This window comes from Carcharhinus amblyrhynchos, chromosome 5 (genome assembly GCF_965287045.1).
Source record: "Carcharhinus amblyrhynchos chromosome 5, sCarAmb.v2.hapA, whole genome shotgun sequence".
NCBI lineage: Eukaryota > Metazoa > Chordata > Chondrichthyes > Carcharhiniformes > Carcharhinidae > Carcharhinus > Carcharhinus amblyrhynchos.
In genome coordinates this window covers 8,951,896-8,978,982 of record NC_137328.1, presented here as the reverse complement: position 1 = coordinate 8,978,982, position 27,087 = coordinate 8,951,896, and positions in this window count along the sequence as shown.

The following is a 27,087-nucleotide window of genomic DNA, read 5'->3' as shown; positions in this document are numbered from 1 at the left end:
TCAGGGACCTGGATTCAATTTCCGGATTGGGTCACTGTCCGTACTCCTTGTGCCTGCGTGGGTTTCCTCCGGGTGCTCCGGTTTCCTCCCACAGTCCAAAAGACGTGCTGGTTAGGTGCAATGGCTGTGCTAAATTCTCCTTCAGTGTACCTGCACAGGCACCGGACTGTGTCAACAAGGGGGTTTTCACAAAAACTTCATTGCAATGTTAATGTAAGATGATGTTTGACATTAATTAGCGAATGAATAGGAGTTGATGCCCATGGAAGGCGCACTCATAACATGGACAAATAGGTTAATTATCTGCCCTCCAATATTTTCAAATCAATGGATGGCAGGCAGTGGGAGCGAGAGAGTTTCCTGGCCTGCCGTGCTGCAGAAGGCAACGGCAACCCAATGCAGTGCTTTCCTCAGCATAATCACGGACCAATCCACTGGAAGTCCATGGTTGCCAGCAGAAGGAGGAAGAGGAAGAGTGTGATAGAATTGTCTCCTCTTGCTTGGATGAGGGCAGCTCCAACAACACTCAAGATGGTTGGCACCACCAAGGACAAAGCTGTCCACTTGATTCCATCCACCACCTTGTGCAGTCACTCTGTCAATCACGAATAAAATGTGGCTACGGTGTGTACCATCTACAAAGACACACTGCAGCTATTTGTCAAAGCTTCCCTTTAACGCCTCCTAAACTCACACTACCTATCACTGGGAAAGACATACGAACACCATCCCATCCAATTTCCCCCTCCTAGTCAGACACCATCCTTCATTTGATTTAGTTTATTATTATCACATATATTGGGATACAGTGAAAAGTATTGTTTCTTGTGCGCTATACAGACAAAGCATACTGTTCATAGAGAAGGAAAGGATAGAGTGCAGAATGTAGTGTTACGGTCATAGCTCGGGTGTAGAGAAAGATCAACTTAATGCAAGGTCAGTTCATTCGAAAGTCTTGATGGCAGCAGGGAAAAAGCTGTTCTTGAGTCGGTTGGTGCATAATCTCAGACTTTCGTATCTTTTTCTCGACAGAAGAAGGTGGAAGAGAGAATGTCTGGGTGCTTGATTATGCTGGCTGCTTTGCTGAGGCAGGGGGAAGTGTAGACAGAGTCAACGGTGGGAGGCTAGTTTGCGTGATGGATTGGGCTACATTCAGCACAAAGAACAAAAATCAAAGAACAAAGACAATTACAGCACAGGAACAGGCCCTTCAGCCCTCCAAGCTTCACCGACCATGCCATCCGACTAAAGCCCCCTACACTTCCAGGGACCATAATCCCTCTATTCCTATCCTATTCATGTATTTGTCTAGACACCCTTTAAAAATCACCATCAAATCTGCTTCCATTACCTCCCTCGGCAGCAGGATCCAGGCACCCACCACCCTCTGTGTAAAAAACTTGCCTCGTACATCTCCCAAACCTTGCTCCTCACACTTTAAACCTTTGGCCCCTACTAATTACTCATCAATCTAGAGAAAAAGCTTCTAACTATCCACTCTGTCTATGCCCTCATAATCTTGTAGGCTTCTATCAGGGCCACCCCCTCAACCTGCATCATACCGGTGAGAACAAACCCGGCTTCTCCAACCTTTCCTTACAGCTGATGCCCTCCATACCAGGCAACATCCTGGTAAATCTTTGCTGTACCCTCTCCAAAGTCTCAACATCCTTCTGGTAGTGTGGTGACCAGAATTGAACACTGACTGGGGTTCCATAAAGCTGCAACATGACTTCCCAATTTTTAAACTCAATGCCCCAGCTGATGAAGGCAAGCATTCTATATGTCTTCTTGACTACCTTCTCCACCTGCCACTTCCAGTGACCTGTATACTTGCATGCCCAGATCCTTCTGCCTATCAATACTCTTAAGGGTTCTGCCATTTACTGTAGTTTCTTGCGGTCTTGAGCCGCAAGAAGCCTGACCTGAAAACACATTGTCTTTCTTGAAACCCCCTTTATTAGTACTATAGGTGTACATGGTACTATTAGTACTATGGCTGCACACCACCACCTTGACAAGGGTAATTGGGAACAGGAGGTAGATTCTGGCTGATTACAGCACGAGGGTGCATGTCGATATATCGGATGCAGAAATGAGCAAGCCTGTTTTGCACAGTCTTCTAGCTGCGTTTCAAACTCTTAAAAACATCTAATTGATTCATGTCAGAAGATGAGGGCAATAGGGAAGGCAGAGAGAGCAACCTTTCAGATTCAGCCAGGTTATTACGGTTAGATTCACACAATGGAAAATTATGTTTTTGAGTCTACGACAATCTCTATCATATTTGGTGCAACCATCCATTGATAACATGGATCAGTGCGTTTTATCATTATCCTGACACAATGGTACAATTGATCAATTTGTACATTCCCTTCAAAGAAAATGTAATTGGATATATATTATGTACCTGGTACATAAAAAGACATAACATGCTTAATAAAATATTACCAATAAATTATTTAGGCTACACTTTTTTTTATTCTAAAGAATCGCTGCATTACCCATAGCATTATTATTTGTAATTCCTTTCTCTCTGGGTGAGCATCCTTCACCTGCGGAGCTCAGTGACAGTGTGGGCGGTAGGTGTAGCTTCACTGCACACAGTTAGATTGGCACTGTGAGTTGTAGACATCTCCAGTGATAGATTCATTCCCAGGGGGATAAAATTGAAAAGCAGAGAGGTTATGATAAACTTGTACAGAACCTTGATTAGATTACGCTTGGCATACTGTACACGATTTTGGATTCCATTAGAAACATAGAAACTAGAAGTGAGCTATTCAGCACTTTGAGCTTGGTCCAGCATTCATTCAGATCATGACTGATCATCAAATTCAATATCCTTGATCCCACCTTCCTGTCCATATCCCTTGATCCCTTTAGCCCCAAGAGCTATATCTAATTTCCTTGTGAAATCACACAATGTTTTGGTCTCAATTACTTTCTGTGGTAGTGAATTCCACATATTCAACTCCCTCTGGGTAAAGAAATTGCTCCTCACCTCAATCCTAAAAGGTTTACCCCTTACCCTCAAACTTTGACCCCAAGTTCTGGACTCCACCACCATCGGAAACATTCTTTCTGAATCTAACCTGTCTAACCCTGCTGGATTTTCATAAGTTTCTATGAGATCCCCTCTCACTCTTCTAAACTCCAATGAATATAATCCTAACCAACTTAACCTCTCCTCGTATGGCAGACCTGTCTCCCCAGGAATTATCTTGGTAAATGTTCATTGCATTCCCTCTATAAGGGCATCCCTCCTCAGATAAGGACACCAAAGCTGCACACAATACTCCAGGTGTGGCCTCACAAGCACCCTGTACAATTGCAGTAAAACATCTTTATCCCTATGCTCAAATCTTCTTGTTATGAAGGCCAACATACCATTTGCCTTCTTTACTGCCTGCTGTACCTGTGCACTTACTGTTGTTGCATTCAACCTAATCATGTGGGCCATTTAATTATTGTTTTGGCACAGTTATGCATGCGCAGTAGCTTAAGGTCTTTGGTCTATGTGGAAACTTCCCCATTGCTGCATGGCTGCTATGAAAATGAGGAAGCTGTGCGTAATGGGATGTAGGGTTTCCAGATTATAATGTTCGGGTTTGACACGGCCAAAGAACAAAGAAAATTATAGCACAGGAACAGGCCCTTCGTCCCTCCAAGCCTGCACCAACCATACTGCCTGATTTAACCAAAACCCTCTACCCTTCCAGAGACCATATCCCTCTATTCCCATCCTATTCATGTATTTGACCAGACACCCCTTAAAACTCACTATCCTATCTGCTTCCACTACCTGTCCCAGCAGCGAGTTCCAGGCACCCACCACCTTCTGTGTAAAAAACTTATGCCTCATACATCTCCTTTAAACCTTGTCTCTCGCACCTTAAACCTGTGCCCCCTAGTAATTGACTCTTCCACCCTGGGAAAAAGCTTCTGACTATCCACTCTGTCCATGCATCTCATAATGTTGTAGATTTCTATCAGGTCGCCCCTCAACGCCTGTCATTCCAGCGAGGATAAACCAAGTTTTTCCAACCTCTCCTCATAGCTAATGCCCTCCATACCAGGCAACATCCTGGTAAATCTTTTCTGCACCCTCTCCAAAGCCTCCACATCTTTCTGATAGTGTGACGTTCAGAATTGAACACTATGTTCCAAGTGCAGCCTAACTAAGGTTCTATAAAACTGTAACATGACTTGCCAGTTTTTAAACTCAATGCCCCGGCCGATGAAGGCAAGCATGTTGTATGCCTTCTTGACCACCTTCTCCACCTGCATTGATACTTCCAGTGACTTGTGTACCTGTACACCCAGATCCCTCTGCCTATCAACACTCTTAAGGGTTCTGCCATTTACTGAATATTTTCTATCTGTATTAGATCTTCCAAAATGTATTACCTCACATTGGTCCAGTTAACGTGGAGAAGATGGTTCCACATGTGGAGGATACGCAAGTGATGGAGGGACGACAGCTACACGTTAGAAATCAATTAATCCAATAACAAATTCAGGAGAAACATCTTTCCCCAGACAGTGGTTCGAATGTGGAGCTCGCAACTGCAGGGAATAGCTGAGACCACATCAACACATTTATGAAAAATCTGTAGGAAATCATAAGAGAGAAAGGGAAGTTGGTGTGCAGAGGGTTTGATGAAGCGAAGTGTGAAGAGGATCACGTGGAGCTAAACATCAGCATAGAGCTGATGGGCTGAATGGCCTATCTCTATGCCATTCATTCCTTGTAAAGATACATGGCCTGAAAGGTGGTGGTCTCATTTACCTTGCTTGATCACTTGCAAAGTTTAGGGAGGGAATTCTCTGAGGTTTCCTCCTGGAATAGAAGGAGCCATGTAGAAGAATCAAGTTGACGATTTGTGAACAAGAAAAAGACCGAAATAAAGAGGAGAAAAAGTCTATTAGGGTAGATGTTGATGGAGTTATATAAGAAAGTGGGGGAGGCACAATGGCACAATGGTTAGCAGTGCTGCTTCAAAGCTGCAGGGGTCTGGGTTCGATTCCCGGCTTGGGTCACTGTCTGTGTGGAGTTTGTACATCCACTCCATGTCTGTGTGGGTTTCCTCTGGGTGCTCCGGTTTCCTTCCACACTCCAAAAATGTGCGGGTTAGATGCATCGGCCATGTTAAATTGTCGCTTAGTGTCCCGGGATGCATAGGTTGGAAGGAATAGTGGGGTAAATATGCGGCGTTTTGGGGATAGGGCCTGGGTGGGATTGTTGTCAGTGGAGACTTGATGGGCCAAGTGGCCTCCTTCTGCACTGTATGGTTTCTATGAGGCTTGCGTGGAACTTTAACAACACGAGTGACTTGCTTTATCAAATGACCTGTTCCTGTGTTGTAGATATTATGTAGCAAAGGGAAAAGGAGGACAACGCAAACATTATAGAATGCATCAACCTGCTGATCGGAGTGTGGGAAACAAACTGGGAAAATGTGGACAAGGGGGCAGAACCAAAAAATGAGAGCCAGGTCCTTCAAGTGTGTCACCAGGAAGCACTTCATACACAAAGAGTGGGATTTTACAGCCTCGCTCATCCCAAAACCGTAAAATCCCACCAAAGGACAACGCACATTTCCATGGTCCACCCCGTGCCCGCCCCAATTCCCATGACGGACAGGGTAGTAAAATTCCAGCCAAAGTATTGATGGGAAGCTGAAGCTTGGGGTCAAATTGAAGTTGTCAGAACACGAGATTGATGGATATTTGTGGAGCTGGCATTTGTAGGCATGACAACTGGACTTGTGAGTTTAGCAGGAAAGTGCCAACTAAGGACATCTCGTGAGACCAGAGAAGAAACCTCACTGAGGCATATCGGGGCATGATGTGGTTGATCACTTCACTGACTCTGTATAAGAGAAGGGCTCTTGGAGCATTTTTTAAAAATTAAATTGTTAATTAAACATGGGCATTGCTGGCCAGCATTTATTGCCCAACCCTAGTTGCCCTTGGAGGGCAGTTGAGGGCCAACCACATTGCTGTGGTTCTGGAGTCACATGTAGGCCAGACCAAGTAAGGATTTCCTTCCCTCAAGGACATCAGTGAACCAGATGGGTTTTTCTGACAATTGACAATGGTTTCGTGGTCATCAGTACATTGGTAAATCCAGATTTTTTTTAACTCCCCAGAACATTAGCTGAGTTTCTGGATTAACTGTCTAGCGGTAATACCACTAGGCTGTTGGCTGTCCGTGCAAAAAAGACTCCATCTCAGGAACCGTTACAAAAAGCAGAACGCTAAGCTCAGAGCTCCAAGAAGGAGATATCTGTATCAAGTGACTGAAACCTGGCCAACTTCCTTACCAGTGAGGGTAATACCTAGATCTTATTAGTGAGCCTGAGTCATCTCTGTACTATATTCTCAGGAATCGTGATTAAGCTAGCCCATATGAATGAACTGGAGTTGTACTAAATTCAGGTGTCTTTATTGTGTCTATCTAAGCCAATCAAGCAGTGTAATTGCTGACAAAGGGATATGGAACCAATGTGGGAATTACGCCATGATCAAAGTGAATCACAGAACAGACTCGTGAGGCGGATTAGCTCACTCTATTCCTCTGTCGTGGCACAAACAGAGAACCTGTGAAACACAACACAGAGACACTAGACCACACCACCACTGAAAAAAGGAATTTAACATGGGCAGCATGGTGGCACAGTGGTTGGCGCTGCTGCCTCATAGCACCAGGGACCCGGGTTCAATTCCCGCCTTGGGTGATTGTCTGTGTGGAGTTTGCACATTCTCCCCATGCTTGCTTGGGTTTCCTCCAGGTGCTCCGGTTTCCTTCTACAGTCCAAAGATATGCAGTTTAGATTGATTGGCCATGCGACTTCCTTGCTCTTCTGTTCCCTAACCTACCAATAGCCTTTTATCTACCCTGCTGTATTCCAGCAGCCCCCCTGCTCCCCCCACCCCTCTGTCCCACCCCACCCAACTACCCCCAGCCAAAAACCTGTACCCATCAGCCAGAGTTTCCTCAGCTTTCACCCAGTTGACGTGACTGAGAGAAAAATCACAAGCGCCGTGAGTTTCTTTCTTAAATACAGTGACCCGGTTCAGAACTGGAATGAACGACCTTAGAGTGTATTCCTGCTGGACTCAGTTATGACTTTCAGAGGGGAACTGGATGATTGTCTGGGCTTCGGGGGAAAGATAGGGTAGTCGGGCTGGGTGAGCTGGTCTGACAGAGACCTGGCACCAAGATATCAGGCCATGTGACTTCCTTGTGCGCTGTCATCATTCCAAGACCCAGCTTCTCCTCGCCTCTCATTCCTAATGTTGAATTCCCTCAAAGAGGAAATGGCTTTCAACATTAAATGTGATTTTTTTTATTTCAAAAAAAAATTATCAAATTAGAATGGGTAAAGAAGGTGCCTGAGACCAGGAATTTCTGGCTCTCCCATGGCGGACTTGGTGAGCCAGTGGGGTGATCTTCCAGACCCGCCCAAGTCCAAGGTATGTACGGCTCACCAGCCCCACTGCTGGGGAACCCAATGAGAGGTGGCTGACTTTGACAGAACTGGAAAATACTGTCAGCAGGAAGGTCAGGAAATCTTGTTGATCAGTCTAAGATCTTTCTCTACATCCCAGCAACAACTGTAACACTACTTCCTGCACTCTTTCCTTTCCTTATCTGTGAACATTATGCTTTGTCTGTATAGCACGCAAATGAAGGGAGGCGATGGCCTAGTGGTATTATCACTAGATTATTAATCCAGAAACTCAGCTAATGTTCTGGAACCCAGGCTCAAATACCAGTGTGGCAGATGGTGGATTTTGAATTCAATAAGGAATATCTGAAATTATTCAGATAATGGCCACAAAATCATTGTCGATTGTCGAAAAAATTCTCCTGGTTCACTAATGTCCTTTCGAAAAGGAAGTCTTACCTGGTCTGGCCTACATGAGCCATAGCAATGTGGTTGATTCTCAACTGCCCTCTGAACAAGGGCAACTAGGGATGGGCAATAAATGCTGGCCAGCCAGCGATGCCCATGTCCCATTAATAAAAAAAAATACTTTTCACAGTATACCAACATATATGACACTAAATCAAATCAATTCAAATCAAATCCCACCCTAGTGTTGATCTCTCTCCAAAAGAGAAAACACTGGAAAATCTCAGCAGGCCTGGCACATCTGTAAGGAGAGAAAAGAGCTGACGTTTCAAGTCCAGATGTGCCTTTGTCAAAGCTTTAACAAAGGGTCATTTGGACTCAAAACGTCAGCACTTTTCTCTCCTTGCAAAGCTTTGACAGAGGGTCATCTGGACTCGAAAGCTCAGCTCTTTTCTCTCCCTGCTGATGCTGCCAAACCTGCTGAGATTTTCCAGCATTTTCTCTTTTGATTTCAGATTCCAGCATTCACAGTAATTTGTTTTTGTTTATGTCAATCTCTCTCTCTTGTTACTTTCGCCTCTTGCTCCTTATCTATCATGTTGGTATTAGAAATTGGATTTGTTTTCTCATGGGTGTGAGTAATTAACCTACTCTAATAGTCAACAAGTAGCAAGTGGAGGTAATTAATTAACTTCAAAAGTCAACTGGAGCTCTTGCTCTGAAAATTGAAGCAATATTAAATGCAGAAGGACGCTCTCTGTCGCTCACACGCGCGCACACGCACAAACACTTAGTCATTTTCTGGCGAAATTTTGAACACAATATTCTTCTGTTGCCTTGCATTCCCAAGTGTCAGCCCAAACATAATTAGAAAATGACAGGGAATAATGAAAAATATGACCCGCGGTGATGAAGAAATACAGAAATTGACACGATGATTTACTGAACCTAACTCGGTGAGATATTAAAGTAATAATTAATCGTGTTCGCTGAGTAAAATTTGGAAATGATGATATATGAAATGTTACACAGGTAGTCAAGCAATGATCAATCCTGGAATGTAACCAAGCAATAGAGTGAAATTGTCACTTTTAAGATTAATTGGAATGTAAAATTTGATGCATATTTAAGACAGGATAATTGAAAATATGTATATATGTATTCAATGAATATTGATGTATTGTGAAGTTAGAAATGACAATCAAATGGACAATTGCAAAATTAAATTATTATTAATAGGGAACAATTGAAGTGGAATCGAGGATCCAGTGGGCCCCACACGGGACGTCCCAGGAGGCAACACTCGGGGCTAAGTAGGAGATGTCCAGCCTCCAATCACAGGACACACAGTCGAGCAATTGGTATTGTGCTAAAGCTGGCTGCACAGGAGCCTGAGAACAATAAATGGGCCTTATTTTGCAGCGATAAAGCATCTACCCCTAGTCAGGTTTGCACATTTGACTTCTTATGATTTTCTTTGCTTGTCAAATTGCTGAAGTTAGAATCATAGGATCCCTGCAGTACAGAAGGAGGCCATTTGGCCCGCCAGGGACCCAGGTTCTATTCCCGGCATGGATCACTGTCTGTGCGGAGTCTGCATGTTCTCTGCATGGGTTTCCTCCGTGTACTCTGGTTTCCTCCCACAGTCCGAAAGATATGCTGGTTAGGTGCATTGGCCATGCTAAAATCTCCCTCAGCGTACCTGAACTGGAGGGTAGCGACTCGGGGATTTTCACAGTAACTTCATTGCAATGTTAATGTAAACCTACTTGTGACACTAATAAAAAGACTTTAACTTTTGAATCATCATTCCAGTGATCAAAAACTTAACTGGATCGGCTGCTTCATACTGTGGCTATAACAGCAGGTCAAAGAATGGGAATTCTATGGCGCGTAATTTTCTTTCTGACCTCCCAGATCCTGTCCATGATCCACAAGAGACAAGTCAGGAATGTGATGGAATCCTCTCCACTTGCCTGGTTTAGTGCAGCTCTAACAAGGCTCATGAAACTCAAAACCATCCGACATAAAGTTTAATTGGCCATCCACTCCTTTAATTATTCACTCTGTTCATCACTGGTGCATCGTGTCACCAGTCTGTACCGTGAACAGAATTCACTGTAACCTCATCAAGTCTCCTCCGACAACACCTCCCAAACTCGCAACCTTCATCATCTAGAAGGACAAGCGCAGTGAATGATTGGGAACACCATCACCTACAAGTTCTCATCCAAGCCACACATCGACCATACTTGGAAATATATTATCACTCCTTCACTGTCAGGGGATCAACTCCTGGAACTCCCTCTGGAGCAGCACTGTAATTGTAGCTGCCCACATAGACTGCAGCGGTTCAAGAAGGTGACTCACCTCCACTTTCTCAAAGGCAATGGAGGATGGGCAAAAATGCTGGCCTTGCTAGCAATGCTCAGATCCCTTGAAAAGAAAAGCTTTGGACAGGATTTTCCGGCCACGCTCATCCCAAAATCCCGACCGAGGATAACAGACCTATGTGGCCGCCTGCCCACTACGTTCTGTGGTGGGCAGGATGGGAAAATTTCCCCATCTCCTTCACCAATTAGATTGAAAAATTGTGAAATACTACAACAAATAAAGAGAGAGAAAGATTTTACGAAGAGGAGTGAACCAAGAAAAAGTTAGAAAATATTGTTCCTTTTTTAAGTCTCCAACAACAATTAAGTCTTGAACGAATGAGATTGCATGCCAGTAATAGTAAATTTTCAACAACAAAGGAGTTCATCGGCAGTAATTGACACAGTCAGATTATTAATAGGATACTTCAAAGGGAATCATAGAATGGATTTGGCCAGCAGGAGGCCATTTGGTCCTTAGTGTCAGTGTAAGAACAGCTTAACTAATCCCACAACCCCACCTTTAACCAATGGATCTGTAATTATTTTCTCTTTTGGAAGTCACAGTTGAATCTTTCTCCAACGACCATCTTCAACAAGAGAGGGTCTAACCATCGCCCTTTGACATTCAGGGGCATTATCATTACTGAATCACCCACTATCAACATCCTGGGGGTTACCATAGACCAGAAACTGGACTGAGCTAACGTTAGAAACACTGTGGCTACCAGAGAAGGTAAATGCCGAGGAATCTTGTGGTATGCTGGCTCAGCCATTAATACTGCTGCCTCACAGTGCGAGGGACCCAGGTTCAATTCCAGCCTTGGGTCACCGTCTGTATGGAGTTTGCATGTTCTTCCTGTGTCTGTGTGGCTTTCCTCCAAGTGCTCTGGTTTCCTCCCACAGTTGAAAGATGTGTGGGTTGACTGCCCTTGATAAATTGCCCCTTAGTGTCAGGGAGACTGGGAAGGTAAATATGTGGGGTTACAGAGATAGGGCCTGTGTGAGATTGTTGTCGATGCTGGCTCGATGGGCTGAATGGCTTCTTTCTGTACTGTCAATTCGATGAATGCATTTTTTAAAAATTAATTTATGGGATGCGGACGTTGCTGGCATCACTGGCTGGCCAGCATTTATTGCCCATCCCTAGTCAGTGGAAGATAGTTACATGATACAAATAATGTATGTAACACTAGTCCCAGTCACATACAGCAGTGCAGTCTGAGACATGAACAATGTGGGACATGATCCCATTATCTCTCATCTGGTCAGCAGATGTAATGTTACATTATGTGGCCTGTAGTGTATTTCTCGCTAAGATGATACAAATTCATAGCTTCTTGGAAGTGGAGTCACGGGTGGACAGAGTGGTGAAGAAGGTATTCGGCATGCTTGGTTTCATTGGGCAGAACATTGAATACAGGAGTTGGGTCATCTTGTTGTAGCCGTAGAAGACATTGGTAAGACCACACTTGTACAGATCTGGTCACCCTATTTTAGAAAGGATATTATTAAACTAGAAAGAGTGCAGAAAAGATTTACTAGGATGCTACCAGGACTTCATTGTTTGAGTTATAAGGAGAGGCTGGATAGACTGGGACTTTTTTCTCTGGAGTGTAGGAGGCTGAGAGGTGATCTTATAGAGGTCTATAAAATAATGAGGGGCATAGATCAGCTCGATAGTCAATATCTTTTCCCAAAGGTAGAGGACTGTAAAACTAGAGGGCATAGGTTCAAGGTGAAAGACGAGAGATACACAAGGGTCCAGAGGGATAATTTCTTTTCACACAGGGGGTGGTGAGTGTCTGGAACAAGCTGCCAGAGGTAGTAGCAGAGGCGAATACAAGTTTGTCTTTTAAAAAACGCTTAGACAATTACATGGGCAAGATGGGTATAGAGGGATATGGACCAAATGTGCCAATTGGGATTAGTTTACGGGTTTAAAAAAAAGGGTGGCATGGACAAGTTGGGCTGAATGGCCTGTGTCTATAAACCTCTGTGAATCTATGACTCTAACTTCCGATACAGGACATTAGAGGTACCACAAAAATGCATGGAGGAATCCCCCTTGTTGCCCCCAACCTCTCATGGAGGTCCCTAGGGAAGGGTGGTGCAGGAAGTTGGAACTCTTGTTGGAAGCTGCCTTGCAATAGGAACTATCTGAGACTCCAATTTAAGTTGCAAAATCCAGATGTTTCTAACTGTCTTGCACCAATAGTTCATAGAAGGAGGTCCATCGAGCCTGCACTGACCACAATCCCATCCAGGTCTCGTCCTATCCCAGTAACACCACATAGTTACCCTCTTAATCCTCTTGACATTAGGGGGAAATTTAGCATGGTCAATCAACCTAACCCGCACATCTCTGGAAACTGGAGCACAGCCATGCAGTGACGGGGAGACCGTGCAAACGCCACACAAACCAGTCGCCTAAGGTCGGAATTGAACCTGGGTTCCTACTGATGTTGACCCTAGTTTTGGGGGAGATTAGCAGGACAAATATATGAGGTTATAGGGATGGGGTGGGATTGTTGTAGATGCAGGCTCGATGGATCGAATGGCCTCCCCCTGTACTGTAGGGATTCTATGATTCTATTCTATAAGAGCTGTGGCAATCTCTCACACCACAAAAGTTCCAGCCCCCTCTGAGTTTTGGTACAAAGTTAAGCAGGGAATGGAATGAACACCTTCTCTGTTCTTTGAGAGAGCTAGGTACCAAAAATGAAATGTACCTGGACCTGGCGTTGCCAAACTGGAAATCAAGCTAAGTCAATCGAATTGCTGCTCTGAGTGTCTCCAATGGCGTAGCTAGAAGTTTCTGTTGGTGGATGAGTGAGGAAATCGGGGCGGCACGGTAGCACAGTGGTTAGCACTGCTGCTTCACAGCTCCAGGGGCCTGGGTTCGATTCTCGGCTCGGGTCACTGTCTGCGTGGAATCTGCATGTTCTCCTCGTGTCTGCATGGGTTTCCTCCGGGTTCTCCGGTTTCCTCCCACAGTCCAAAGATGTGCGGGTTAGGTTGATTGGCCATGCTAAAAAATTGTCCCTTAGAGTCCTGAAATGTGTAGGTTAGAGGGGTTAGTGGGTAAAATATGTAGGGATATGGGGGTAAGCCCTGGGTGGTATTGTACTCGGTGCAGACTCAATGGGCTGAATGGCCTCTTTCTGCACTGTAGGGTTCTATGAAATAGTGTAATAATCTGCCAACAGTCACAGCACAGGAGAAATGCCCAGCGTAATGAAGTACCGGATGCCATGTACCAATGTCTACAGGACGGATGGGGCAAGAGGACGTTGGAACAGAGGAAGGTAGCTGCACAAAGGGATTTGGACTTGGCAGCTGAGTGTTGAGAGTGCTTTGGGGACTCATCTTCCTGCAGCGAATACATTCAGTCCGCTGTGATTGACTAAGCACAGTAGGAGAGCCCTGCTGAATGGTGCAGACCCAAGATGAGATGCAATCAGCTGACAGCAGCCTGGAGCAGAGGACTATAAAACACATCACATCACACACTGCACCTGCCGCAAGTGCCATCACACATCCAAGTGCCCCAGGGCTTTCAAGGCAGTCACCACCCTGTCACTTAGAGATGACTAAACTCATGTATACCAGCCACAAGCTTTTTAAACTACCCTCAGCATTCTAACACATGTTTCAGCCTCCCAGCGTCTTCCAGGATGAATCAGCTTTCCTTTCTCACTGGGGTAGAGCCGAGAATGACTCAGATGGAGGCCATTCAGCCCATTGTGTGTTTGCCTCTGAAAGAACTAATCCAAATAGTCTCACATCTCCTGCTGCCCATATGATCCTGCCAATTTCTCTCCTGCTCAGGCAGAATCATAGAAGAACGCCTACAGTACTAAAGGAGGCCATTCAGCCCATCAAGTCTGTGCCAACTCTCCTAAAGTGCATCATACCCAAAACTTATTCCAGTAACCTCACCTATTTACCCTGCTAATCCTCCCAATCTACAATTCCTGGGACACTAAGGGGCAATTTAACATGGCCATTCCAACTAACCTACACATCTTTGGAGTGTGGGAGGAATCTGGAACACCCAGAGGAAACCAGACACGGGGGAAATGGGGAAACTCCACACCGATAGTCACCCAAAGCTGGAATTGAATCCTGAGAGGTGCTGTGAGGCAACTGTGATAACCACCGTGCCACCCTCACAGCCGCAGCTGCATATACAAGTGACCACCCTGATATTAAGAATCGTGTCACTGATTAAAAAAGAAAGGTCTGCATTTATATAGCGCTTTTCTCTAGTATCAGCTATTCCAAAAGACCCTACAGCTGGTAAAGTAGGAAATGCAGTAGCCACATGCAGACAGCAAACGCTTCTCAAACTGCAAAGTGCTAATGATCAGATAACCTGTTTTATAATGTTGACCAAGGAGTGAACAGTGGTCAGTAGAACTGAGGATACCTTTCCTGCTCTTCTTTGAAATAATGCCATGGAATCTTTTACATCGGCTCGAGCAGGCTCGAAGCAACGTCTCATCCAAAAGACAGCATCTCCGATAGCGCAGCACTCCCTGACAAGAGTACCTGTCTTGATTTCTGTACATCTCGAGTGGGACTCAAAACTGCAGATCCAGAGATATGAGTGCCACCCACTGAGCAATGGCTTGCAAATTTAATTTAGCTTCATGTAGTTACCAAAACAAAAAGCAACTCTGATTGCTGACGTTAAAGTAGATAAGGCTATATGACTGAGGAATCATGTTGAAAGCATTGCAGATAGTGCTGATTCTATAACCCATGTCCCACACTGCTGCCCATGGGGTTGTGACTTTACAGCGACCAGAGAAATTCTTCTCACAGTGAATGACCGATACATGAGGGGAAATTCACTAATCACACTTTCTCATTGTGAAACTGGGCTTGAGAAAGTGTTACAGACCAGATCAGAAACTCCAAGGTGTATTATGAAGTTAGCCTAGACCCCAGTGATTTTGACATTAGTGCAAGCATAAGATGTTTCGCTCCAGATGTGATTCTGTTGACTGATGAGGAAGCTTTTAGTTTAAATAACAGCTCTTTCTCTCTCCTTCTCTGGTGAGGTGACCCACAATTCACCAACTGAAGGATCCTCCAGTCCTGCCACTGTCAATAGATTTTCTTATTGTTTTCACCCTCTGCCACTGGGAAACCCGCAGCAGAAGCAGGAAGTAGAGGGGGGGGCCACTGGTGGCGGCCCAGGAAGATCTTGCTGACGGGAATGTAAGCATCTATAAGAACGTATCACCCCCATCACCCCCTCAGCACAGTCATGGAGTGTCAGCCTAGGCCATAGGTTCAATTTGTTGAAAGGTTGGTGGTGGTGGTGGGGGGGAGGGGGGGGGGGGGGGTGCGGGGGTGGGTGGGGGGTGTCGGGGGCTGAAGCTTATGTTGGCTGTGTTTCCTCCGGGTGCTCAGGTTTCCTCCCACACCCCAAGGCATGGGGTTATGGGGAAAGGGCCTTGGTGGGTTTGTGGTTGGTGCAGACTCAATGGACCGAATGGCCTCCTTCTGCACTGTAGGGATTCTATGATTACGTGTGGATTGGCCATGCTAAAATTGCCGCTTAGTGTCAGGGAGATTAGCAGGGTAAATGTGTGGGGGATAGAAGAGGGGATAGGGCCTGGGTGGGATTGTTGTTGGTGCAGTCTCGATGGGCCACATGGCCTCCTTTTGCACTGTAAGAGTCTATGATTTTATGAATGAACGCCTCCAATCCGGTGTGTTACTTATTTCAACGCTGATAGAAAGAAACCATACTCTCTGCCCTATTATGTGTGCAATACCATGGGAAATTGACTAATATTTGTTCAACAGACTTGCAGCATGGTTTGAAAAATTACAGGTTTCTTTTCAAGGTCATCTATCTGGTGGCCTTCCCTGTTCCATCCTCTTTAAGCCTAGTCTTCATCATTATCACTGACATCCACTCTGAGAGATCCCCCATGAGCATCTTTTCGCCGATCTGAGCCATTATTATTCATGTTGACTGTCAGGATCGACCCAACTGAGTCAACATTAATGATTGCAATTAAATTTTCACCACACATTTTTGTATTTGTCTCTCGTTAAGCTTTAACTGTGTGCAAAAGCTTATCTAGTGTAGAAGAGAAATAGATCACAAAACCCAGATGGCCGCTTGCACTGTTGAGTTGAAAGGAAATGTGAGTTCAATAGTCTGATGTGCAAAACCAATTCTCCCATTAGGGCAAGCAATATTTCACAAGAGATCTATATATATTATTCCCTTTGCATTAAAAATTGTCCATAGTTAAAACGATGATCTTCACGCTATTTCTGGATTATTGACAAAACTTGTCCAAACTTCAAAGATGATGCACTGAAAATAGGTTACATCCTGCTTTGAAATATTTAAAAAAGTAGGAGTACAGAAGGGCACAGGGAAAGAGCAGGTAGGTGGTATTACACGTCTCGTTGAAGATTTATGACTGGCATATCCGTCATGGGGCTGTTGCTTGCTTTTTTGCACTACAGTTTCTAAGATTCAATGAACATCCTCTAAACTCCCTCTTAAATATTAAGGGCAGGATTCTCCAACCTCGTTCCCCTCTCCCCCGCTGCCAATGAGAGTGGAGAATTTGACCCTCAGCCAAAAGATTCATAGATCATAGAATCAACAGTGCAGAAGGAAGCTATCAAGCCTGCACCGACAACAATCCCACATTTTTACCCTCCTGCTCCCCCTGATACTATGGGTAATTTAGCATGGCCAATCTTATGGGGGCCTACTGATGAGCCAGTTTGTCAGTACCGAGTGTGCAAGAACCCCTCCAGTTACAGGATAATTTAATCACGCCAATCAGCCTAGCCCGCACGTTTTTGGGATGTGGGAGGAAACCGGAGTGCCCGGGGAAAACCCACGCAACCACGGGGAGAATGTGCAAACTCCCACAGACACTGCTGCCCAGCATACAGTGCTAATCACTGAGCTGACGTGTTGCCTTCATAGCGAGGGGGATTGAATATAAAAGTAGGGAGGTCTTGCTGCAGCTGTATAGGGCATTGGTGAGGCCGCAGCTGGAGTACTGTGTGCAGTTTTGGGCGCCGCACCTGCGCAAGGATATTTTGGCCCTGGAGGGAGTGCAGAGGAGGTTTACTAGGCTGATACCGGAGTTGGGGGGATTGAGCTATGAGGAGAGGCTGAATAAACTAGGCTTGTACTCGTTAGAGTTTAGAAGAATGAGGGGAGATCTCATTGAGACGTATAAGATGATGAATGGGATGGATAGGATAGAGGTGGAGAGACTCTTCCCGCTCAAAAAAGACAGTAGGACTAGGGGGCACAGCCTCAAGATAAAGGGGAGGCGGTTTAGAACGGAGTTGAGGAGGAACTTCTTCACTCAAAGGGTGGTGAATCTCTGGAATTCTCTGCCCGTTGAAGTGGTGGAGGCTGCCTCGCTAAATATTTTTAAGAAGCGGGTTGATGGGTTCTTGATAAGAGAGGGGATTAAGGGTTATGGGGAGAGGGCGGGAAAGTGGAACTGAGCCACAACAGATCAGCCATGATCTTATTGAATGGCGGGGCAGGCTCGAAGGGCTAGATGGCCTACTCCTGCTCCTATTTCTTATGTTCTTATGTTCTAACCTAATTCGCACATTAAGGACCCCACGCACTCCAAACATTCTCTCTTCCACCTTCTTCTATCAGGAAAAAGATACTAAAGTCTGAGTAAAAGCAAATTACTACAGATGCTGGAATCTGAAACCAAAAGAGAAAATGCTGAAAAAATCTCAGCAGGTCCGGCAGCATCTGTTAGCAGAGAAAAGAGCTGACGTTTCTAGTCCAGAAGACCCTTTGTCAAAGCTTGCTTTGAACAAAGGGTCATCTGGACTCGAAACATCAGCTCTTTTCTCTCCTTACAGATGCTGCCAGACCTGCTGAGATTTTCCAGCATTTTCTCGTTAGGTTATAAAAGTCTGAGGTCACATACAACTGACTCAAGAACAGCTTCTTCCCTGCTGCCATCAGATTTTGGAATGGACCCATGTTGCATTAAGTTGATCTTTCTCTACACCCGAGCTATGACTGTAACACTACATTCTGCACCCTCTCCTTTCCTTCTCTATGAATGATTTGCGTTGTTCACGCAAGAAACAATACCTTTCACCGTATGCTAATACATGTGACAATAATAAATCAAATTATCTTTGGACTGTGTGAGGAAACCAGAGCACCCTGAAGGAACTCACGCAGATACGGAGAGAACATGCAATCTCCACACACAAACAGTGACCCGAGGCTGGAATCGAACCCAGGTCTCCGGTGGTGTGAGAGACCGGAGAATCCCAGAGGTCAGAGGCTTCCGGTGAAAATATTGCTTCCTACAAGCTAACCAATCAGACACTCATTAACTTATCATTCCCAACAGGAACAGGAGCCCCTCTGACATGTACTGTCAGTCAGTTAGATAACAGCTGATCTGTATACTAATTCATCTCTACTTAACACCCTTCACTTAACGAAAAGATCTATCAATCTCAACATCTGGTCTTTGTTGAATTCGACGTACTTTGTGTCATTCTGCGCTGACCAAGACTACAAGTAACTACAAAGGCCAATCCATCACTCAAACCAGCCTTCCATCCATTGATTCTGTCTGCTCTTCCCGCTGCCTTGGTAAAGCAGCCAGTATGATTAAAGACCCCACACACTCCAGACATATTCTCTTCCACCTTCTTGTGTCGGGAAAATGATACAAAAGTCCGAGAACACATATCAACTAACTCAAAAACAGTTTCTTCCCTGCTGCCATCAGACACCTGAATGAACTGACCTTGAGCTAAGTTGATCTTTCTCCACACCCTAGCTATGATGGTAACACTACTCTCTATGAACAGCATGCTTTGTCTGTAGTGTGTGCAAGAAACAATACTTTCCACTGTATACTAATACATGAGACAATAATAAATCAAATCAAATATCATATATTAAGCTTTCTCTACAACCTATCAATAACTGCAACTTTTTATTCTGCACCCTCTTCTTTCCTTCTCCTCTATATACTCTAAGAATGGTATCCTTTGTCTGTATAGTGTGCAGGAAACAATACTTTTTCGTTGTATCCCAATACATGTGACAATAATAAATCAAATCAAATCAAATTAAATTAAATTAAACACCCGGATGCTGGAAAGGGGCAAAAGCACGACACTGATGGGGGGTGTTTGCGTGAATGTAGACTCAAGTGGGATGTTCTCCGCAGTTGTGAAAATTCACATTCAAGTGATCTAGTGCTGTGATCACACAAGAATTTGAGCACTCTCCCTGCTCACCAGGATCTGAGCTCTGGATGCAGTTCAGAGAGAACTGACCCAGGTCACCCACGCGACAGGAATATTCGAGTAAATTAGCCTTTACGGCCTTAATATAAAACTCAGTAAAGATTTATGAAATAGTAAGTGGGGCAGAAAAGGTCAGGCTAAAATTTCAGATTAAACTGTGATCTAGATAAGGCGGCCCAGAGGCAAAAAAATGTTTTGGACTGATACCAGAATGAACTTCGTGCATCTTATCAAGGATTGATTTGATTTTAATTTGATTTATTATTGTCACTTGCATTAGCATAGAGTGAAAAGCATTGTTTCGTGCATACTATATAGACATAGCATACTGTTCATAGAGAAGGTGCAGAATGTCGTGTTATTGTCACAGCTAGGGTGTAGAGAAAAATCAGCTTAGTGTGAGGTAGTACCATTCAAAGGTCTGATAGTAACAGGTAAGAAATTGTTCTTGAGTTGGTTGCTAAGTGACCTCAGAATTTTTATTTTTTCCCGATGGAAGAAGGTAGAAGAGAGTATGTCTGGGGTCCATGGTGTCCTTAATTATGCTGGCTGCTTTTCCCAGGCCACGGGAAGTGTAGACAGAGTCAATGGATGGGAGGGTGGTTTGAGTGATGGACTGGGCAACACTCACAACCCTTTGTGGTTTTTTGCGGTCTTGGGCAGAGCAGGAGACGTACCAACCTGTGATACAACCAGAAAGATTGTTTTCTATGGTGTATCTGTAAAAGTTGATGAGGGTTATAGTGGACATGTCAAATTTCCTTAGTCTTCCGAGAAAATAGAGACAATGGTGGGCTTTCTTAACTATAGAGTCAGCATGGAGGGACCAGGACAGGTTGTTGGTGATCTAGACACCTAAGGACTTGAAGTGCTTGATTATTTTTACTTTGACCACCATTGATATAGACAGGGGCATGTTGGCAGAGGATTTTGGTTGGTAAATTGGTCAGTAATCATTTGAAAAAAGCAATGAATATGCAGTGAGTTTTGTGGCTAATAGTTTGATTGCTCTGAGTTCAATTATGTTAGTCAGGTAACTAACCTATGCTCACTGTGCTTGACTGGTTACATCTGGGCATTGATTCAGAGTGAATATGAACAGAAAAACCTGAAAGCTGAGCCGGGATAAATGTAAGTGCAAGGGTGTAGGGATATTTAAAAACACTGTAATTAAATCTGTCTTTAGAAACTAACATTTCTCTGCATTGCTGCCTGGTAATTCAAAAATTAAATAAAGCAGCAAACTGGCAAAACACATTAGTGAAGAGTTTACGGCTCCGTTGTAAATGGGTAAACTAGGGTAGTTTGAGTTACCTTCCGCATCTGTGTCTAACTTGGGATCTGTGCTTCTTGCATGTGTAAACCCAAAGGAAGACCAGTGGGAAACTTTGAACTGAATCTGCTTGTTGGGAACTTAATGTGATTGCATAAAGTGTTATTTTATCAGCCAATTAATTTCACTCCCATTGGAATCAATTGGAGAACAATGTCAGATCCCCTGGAATTCTCACCCAGTTGGACTCAGTGTTTTAAATAGTGCTCCACTGTTGCTCGATCTAAAAGTTGCATGGAGTAAAACTGCCAATATATTTTAGTCAGTGTTTCAGACTCCTCTATCCCAGATGGCCTGTGTAACTATGGCACAGCAAGGCTTCATTATCTCATTGCTTTCCCTTTCACCCTCTGTCTCCAGTCTTTCTCAGTATAATGGTAGATGTGCAGCAAATAACTTTTTTCATTCCGAGCCTGCTGAACAATGCACTAAGTATTCTATCCACTACTTGCTGTGTCTTAGCACAACAGTTGGGCACTAATCATATGGTGTAGCAGAGGCTGTTAAAACCTTGCTTATTAAGGGGCTTTAGACTAATCTAAAATAAATACCATAATGTGCCTTAGATATACACCAAAGGGATCATGATGTGCTTCCTACATATATTATTACAAAAATATTGCCTATTAAACATAATATAATTAAAGCAAAGTTTATTTATTAGTGACAAGTAGGGTTACATTCACAGTGCAATGAAAATACTGTGAAAATCCCCCAGTCGCCACACTCCGGCGCCTGTTCAGGTACACTGAGGAAGAATTTAACATGGCCAATGCACCAAACCAGTACATCTCTGGACTGTGGGAGGAAACTGGAGTACCTGGAGGAAACCCACACAGACATGGGGAGAACGTGCAAACTCCACACAGACAGTGACCCAAGCTGGGAATCAAACCCAGGTCCCTAGTGCTGTGAGGCAACAGCGCTAACCACTGTGCCACCATGCTGCCCCAATACTAGTGAATTTTTAACAAATATTGTAATTTTAAAATGTAGTTTTAAATGTCTTGTAAATTTTGGCTAATGACAGTCAACCCTAAAAGTATAATGGGAAAAAGCAGAACCAGACAGGCCGCATCTGGAACAATGGAGTATGGAACTTATTCAGTGAAAGGCTTTGGAAGACCTTGGAGCTGTAAGGTACTAAGATTATGGGATGAATAGAAGGATTCAATCGCTAATTAAAATGAATAGGAGCATTCTGCTCCTCATTCTCAGCCTGATAACTTATAACTTGTCAGACACGATGACTCCATTTTAATTCTCATAGTACGCAGATGGTAAGAGTGAGTCTTGAACCTGTTGGACATGTGTAGGTAATGTTGCTAAGCAGCGGGGAAAAGATGTCCAAGTCCAGTTAACCAATGAGTTTCTAATCATGCTGAGGGGTAGAAGGCTATTGGCCAAGGTAAATAGCATGTATTAATGTAATTGGACCATCCAGTTTGTTTGATAGATTGGGCGGGAAATCTCCGAAAGTAGCATATCTGATGTGTTCATGTAAAGTTTATTTATTAGTCACAAGTAAGGCTTACACTAACACTGCAATGAGGTTAATATGAAATTCCCCTAGTTGCCACAGTCTGGTGCTTTTTCAGGTCAATGCACCTAACCAGCATGTCTTTCGGACTGTGGGAGGAAACCAGAGTATCCGAAGGAAATCCACGCAGAGACAGGGAGAATGTGCAAACTCCACACATATAGTGACCCAAGCAGGGAATCAAACCCGGGTCCCTGGCGCTGTGAGGCAGCAGTGCTAACCACTGTGCCACCGCGCCGATGTAATTTCATGTGATGTAATCTTAGAGACAAGTTGGAATCTATCCAGCACCTCTCTCCCAATTCATTTTGCTCAAATAAAGAACATCTTTAACTGTATGCTGTCTCCCACAAGTTTTGTATTTGCTGAATTCAGCTCAATGCAGGGCCCGCCCTCCCCCCCCCCCCGAGGAAAGCTCCCCAGAAAATTCACTTAACATTCAGTAAAGCTATTGTGATAACAATTCCCCACAAAATAACATAACAGCAATTCACATTTATATAGATAGCATCTTTAACATAGCAAAACACTCCAAGACTCAAAAAGTGTGCCATCAATACAAGTGGCGACCTTAAGCAACAGAAAGAGATGTCAGAACAGCTGACATCTTGGTCAGTACAGCTTGGTCAATGAGGTAGGCTTTAAGGTGTCAATTTAAAGGAGGACAGAAGGATAAAGAGATTTTACGGGACAGCATGGTGGCACGGTGGTTAGCGTTGCTGCCTCACAGCGGCAGGGACCCGGGTTCAATTCCGGCCTCAGGCCACTGTCAGGTGTGGAGTTTGCACATTCTCCCCGTGTCTATGTGGGTTTCTTCCCACAGCCTAAAGATGTGAAGTTTGGCTGGATTGGCCATGCTAAATTGCCCCTTTGTGTCCTAAGGGCCGAAGGCCTCCTTCTTCACTGTAGGGATTCTGTGAATTCAAGAAATTTGAACCCATGCAAAGCACAGCTGCCACTTGGGGTGGTGCGGGAGGAGGGGGATTAAAATTGGGGGCGTGCAAGATGCCAGAATTGGGAGATGCAGAAATCCTGCAAGTCTGTAGGGCTAGAGAATGTCACAGAGATAGGGAAAGTAGCCATGGAAGGATCTCAAAACAAACATGAGAACTTTAAAATTGACATGTCAATGTACGTCAGCTGGCAGTGGGGTGATAATTTGCAGTAGAGTTAATGGTGGAGCTAACATACTCATCATCATTAAAGTGACATTCAGACAGCAACATCAAGGGACTACAGATGAAAGGCAAAATCAGGAGGTTGTTCTTTCAGAAGGTGAAGAGCGATGATATCTGACTGACGGATCCATCTTTGAAATACAAGGAGCAGCTTCATGTTGCTATATTTACCTGAAAGCTCCATAGTAGACTCAGCAGCGAAATGTAGGACTTGTCCATCACAGTGTGAGTTCCTTGTTTTCGATTTGATTTGATTCGATTTATTATTGTCGCATGTATTAACAAACAGTGAAATGTATTGTTTCTTGTGTGACAAAACATACCGTTCATAGAGAAGGAAACGGGAGAGTGTAGGATGTAGTGTTACAGTCATAGCTAGAGTGTAGAGAAAGATCAACTCAGTGCAAGGTAGGTCCATTCAAAAGTCTGACAGCAGCAGGGAAGAAGCTGTTCTTGAGTCGGTTAGTACGTGACCTCAGACTTTTGTAGCTTTTTCTCGACTGAAGAAGGTGGAAGAGGGAGTGTCCAGGGTGTGTGGGGTCCTTGATTATGCTGGCTGCTTTGCTGAGGCAGTGGGAAGTGTAGACAGAATCAATGGATGGGAGGCTGGTTTGTATGATGGATTGGGCTGCATTCATGACCTTCCGTAGTTCCTTGCGGTCTTGGGCACAGCTGCAGCCAAACCAAGCTATGATAAAGCCAGAAAGAATGTTTTTTATGGTGCATCTGAAAAGTTGATGAGAATCATAGCTGACATGCCAGATTTCCTTAGTATTTGAGAAAGTAGAGGAGGTGGTGGACTTTCTTAACTATGGTGTTGGCATGGGGGGACCAGGACAGGTTGTTGGTGATCTAGACACCTAAAAATTTGAAGCTCTTGACCTTTCTACTATTAACACTGTTATAGGATTTAATTGCTTCTAAGTTCCCCCTCTGGCTCTGAAAACTAATTTTAAGAAATATGGAGTCTCAAACTTTAATTTTCAACTGAGATTTTTTTAAAATTAAGTATACTTTTTAAAAATCTTTTTAAATCTGTTGTATTGATCTATCCCCCTCTCTCTCTTTCAGTCTCTCTTAACTTATTCTTCAATTCCTTCCTTTTATTTCATTTGTGTGCCTGATTTTACATTGAGTTAATTATCCCATCCAACGTTCCCTGGCATAGAGTCTCTCTTGTTTATTTACAATTCTTCAAGCTCATTGGTTAAGGCTGTGATTCACCTGTTTTGAACCCAAGAGTCCACCCCTGCAGGAAAATGGGAGCGTTCCCCCTTGGTGTTTAACAGTGGTTCGGAGGTACGATTCACCAACTTTTAACCATTTCGATTTATGCAGAATGTGAAACATCCTCGCCAGCCCCGGTGATCAGACATCAGGGCTCCCTATTTAAAAACGCACTCCAATCTCCGCACTGGTTGCCAGGCTGCCCCCTCATCACAGAGGAGCATTCTTCCCGTATCCCCTCCCATCCACCCCCACCCCCGCTGCCCCTTCCCCCCTCCTCCCAACACTTGATGGGACTTGATGTTCCTCGCGCGGTGAGGCAGCAGTGCCACAATGACATTGGTAAGCAAATGAAATGCAAAGTAGACATTTCCTTGCCCATCTTCTAATTTTCTTTAACCAGTTTCAGAACTGCCCCCTTTTTCTTGTGGGGACACCAATTGTTTTAATGTTGTGTGGGGGGGTGGGTGATCCTTTGTCTCCAACAGGGTGATGCCTACCAAGGTGTCAGGGCATCCAACAGCGGTATTTCTCAACTGCTTGGCAATGATCATTTTGCCCCTGGTGCACTGATGACGATGCCGAGAGCATGTTGTACGCCCTTCCTCATCCTATGTGACCAGGAAGGGAGCTTTGACTTTTTTCAGTGTCTCCTATAAGGCTCACTTTACACCCACAGCAGATAATAACCAGTCCCCAAACAATAATTTCTTGCAGATATTGGCTTTATCTGCCTTAAGTAGCCTCGCAATGATCCATGAAACTGTATTTTTGTTGCCTGTCACTTTGTGTTAGACTTCAAGTCCTCCACTGCTGTGCATTTCCCCTCGAGCGCTGGCGGCACAGTTCACTTTCGTGCCTTCTTTAATATCATTTCAATCTCATTTTTATGCATCTTCCTCTGAGATGCATTTCACTAATACTGCAAACACCTCTAGGTGTGCGTGCGAACGAGCCAGGCTGCAGTTCATCAAAAAGCTAGCCTATTGTGGTCTCTTTGTTTGATTAAGAAGTACAACATGCTGTTAACGGGGGGGAGAGAATGAGCTGGAGAATTCTCCCTATCAGGTGTGTTGCGCATCGTTGACACCGAGATCTAATTCAACGTTGAATGATTTTGCCCTCTGCTGATCACACTCGGCTAGGGACAAATGTGTCAACAGATGTAACTGCAACATTCCCAGCAGAATTTGGGGTGGCACAGTGGTTAGCACTGCTGCTTCACAGCGCCGGGGACCTGGGTTCGATTCCTGGCTTGGGTCACTGTCTGTGTGGCATTTGCACATTCTCCCTGTGTCTGCTTGGGTTTCCTCCAGATGCTTCGGTTTCCTCCCACAGTCCAAAGATGTGCGGGTCAGGTTGATTGGCCATGCTAAAATTGCCCTTAGTGTCCTGAGATGCGTAGGTTAGTGGATAAATATATAGGGGTAGGGCTTGGGTGGGATTGTGGTCAGTGCAGACTTGATGGGTCAAATGGCCTCCTTATGTACTGTAGGGATTCTATGAAACTGCAAATGTTCTTTATATATGCTTGTCAAATATGCAGTCACGTGCATGGCAAACAAAGCGGGGTGAATATTGGATTTGGTGCAAACACATCGCAGAAGCATATTGTTACAGAAGGAACAAAAATCAAGGCCATTATATTTTCTGATTCATAACATAGGTGGCACAGTAGTTAGCATTGCTGGCTCACAGCGCCAGGGACCCAGGGTCCAATTCCAGCCTCAGGTCTGTATGGAGTTTATGCATTCTCCCCTTGTCTGCAGGGTTTCCCCTGGGTACTCCAATTTCCTCCCACAGTCCAAAGATGTGCGGGTTAGGTTGATTGGCCATGCTAAATTGCCTCTTAGTGTCAGGGGGATTAGCTGGGGTAGATGCATGGGGTTAAGGGGATAGGTCCTGAGTGGGATTGTGGTCAATGCAGATTCAATGGGCTGAATGGCCTCCTTCTGGACTGTAGGGATTCTATAAATAAAATGATTCCCACCCACCAGTTATTGGACAGGAATCAAAAGACAGGCGTTTAAAATAGTTCCCAATAGCAAAATACCGTAGATGTAGGAAATCAGAAATTAAAACAGAAGACACTGAACATAGAACCGTAGAATCCCTACAATGCAGAAAAAGAGGCCATTCGGCCCATTGAGTCTGCGCTATTCATCAGCAGTTACAGACAATAAAATGAAACAAAACTTAGTCCAACAGATAAATCAAAGAAAAAGTTTGAAGAAAGAAACTTCATTACTCCAACATTTCAGGC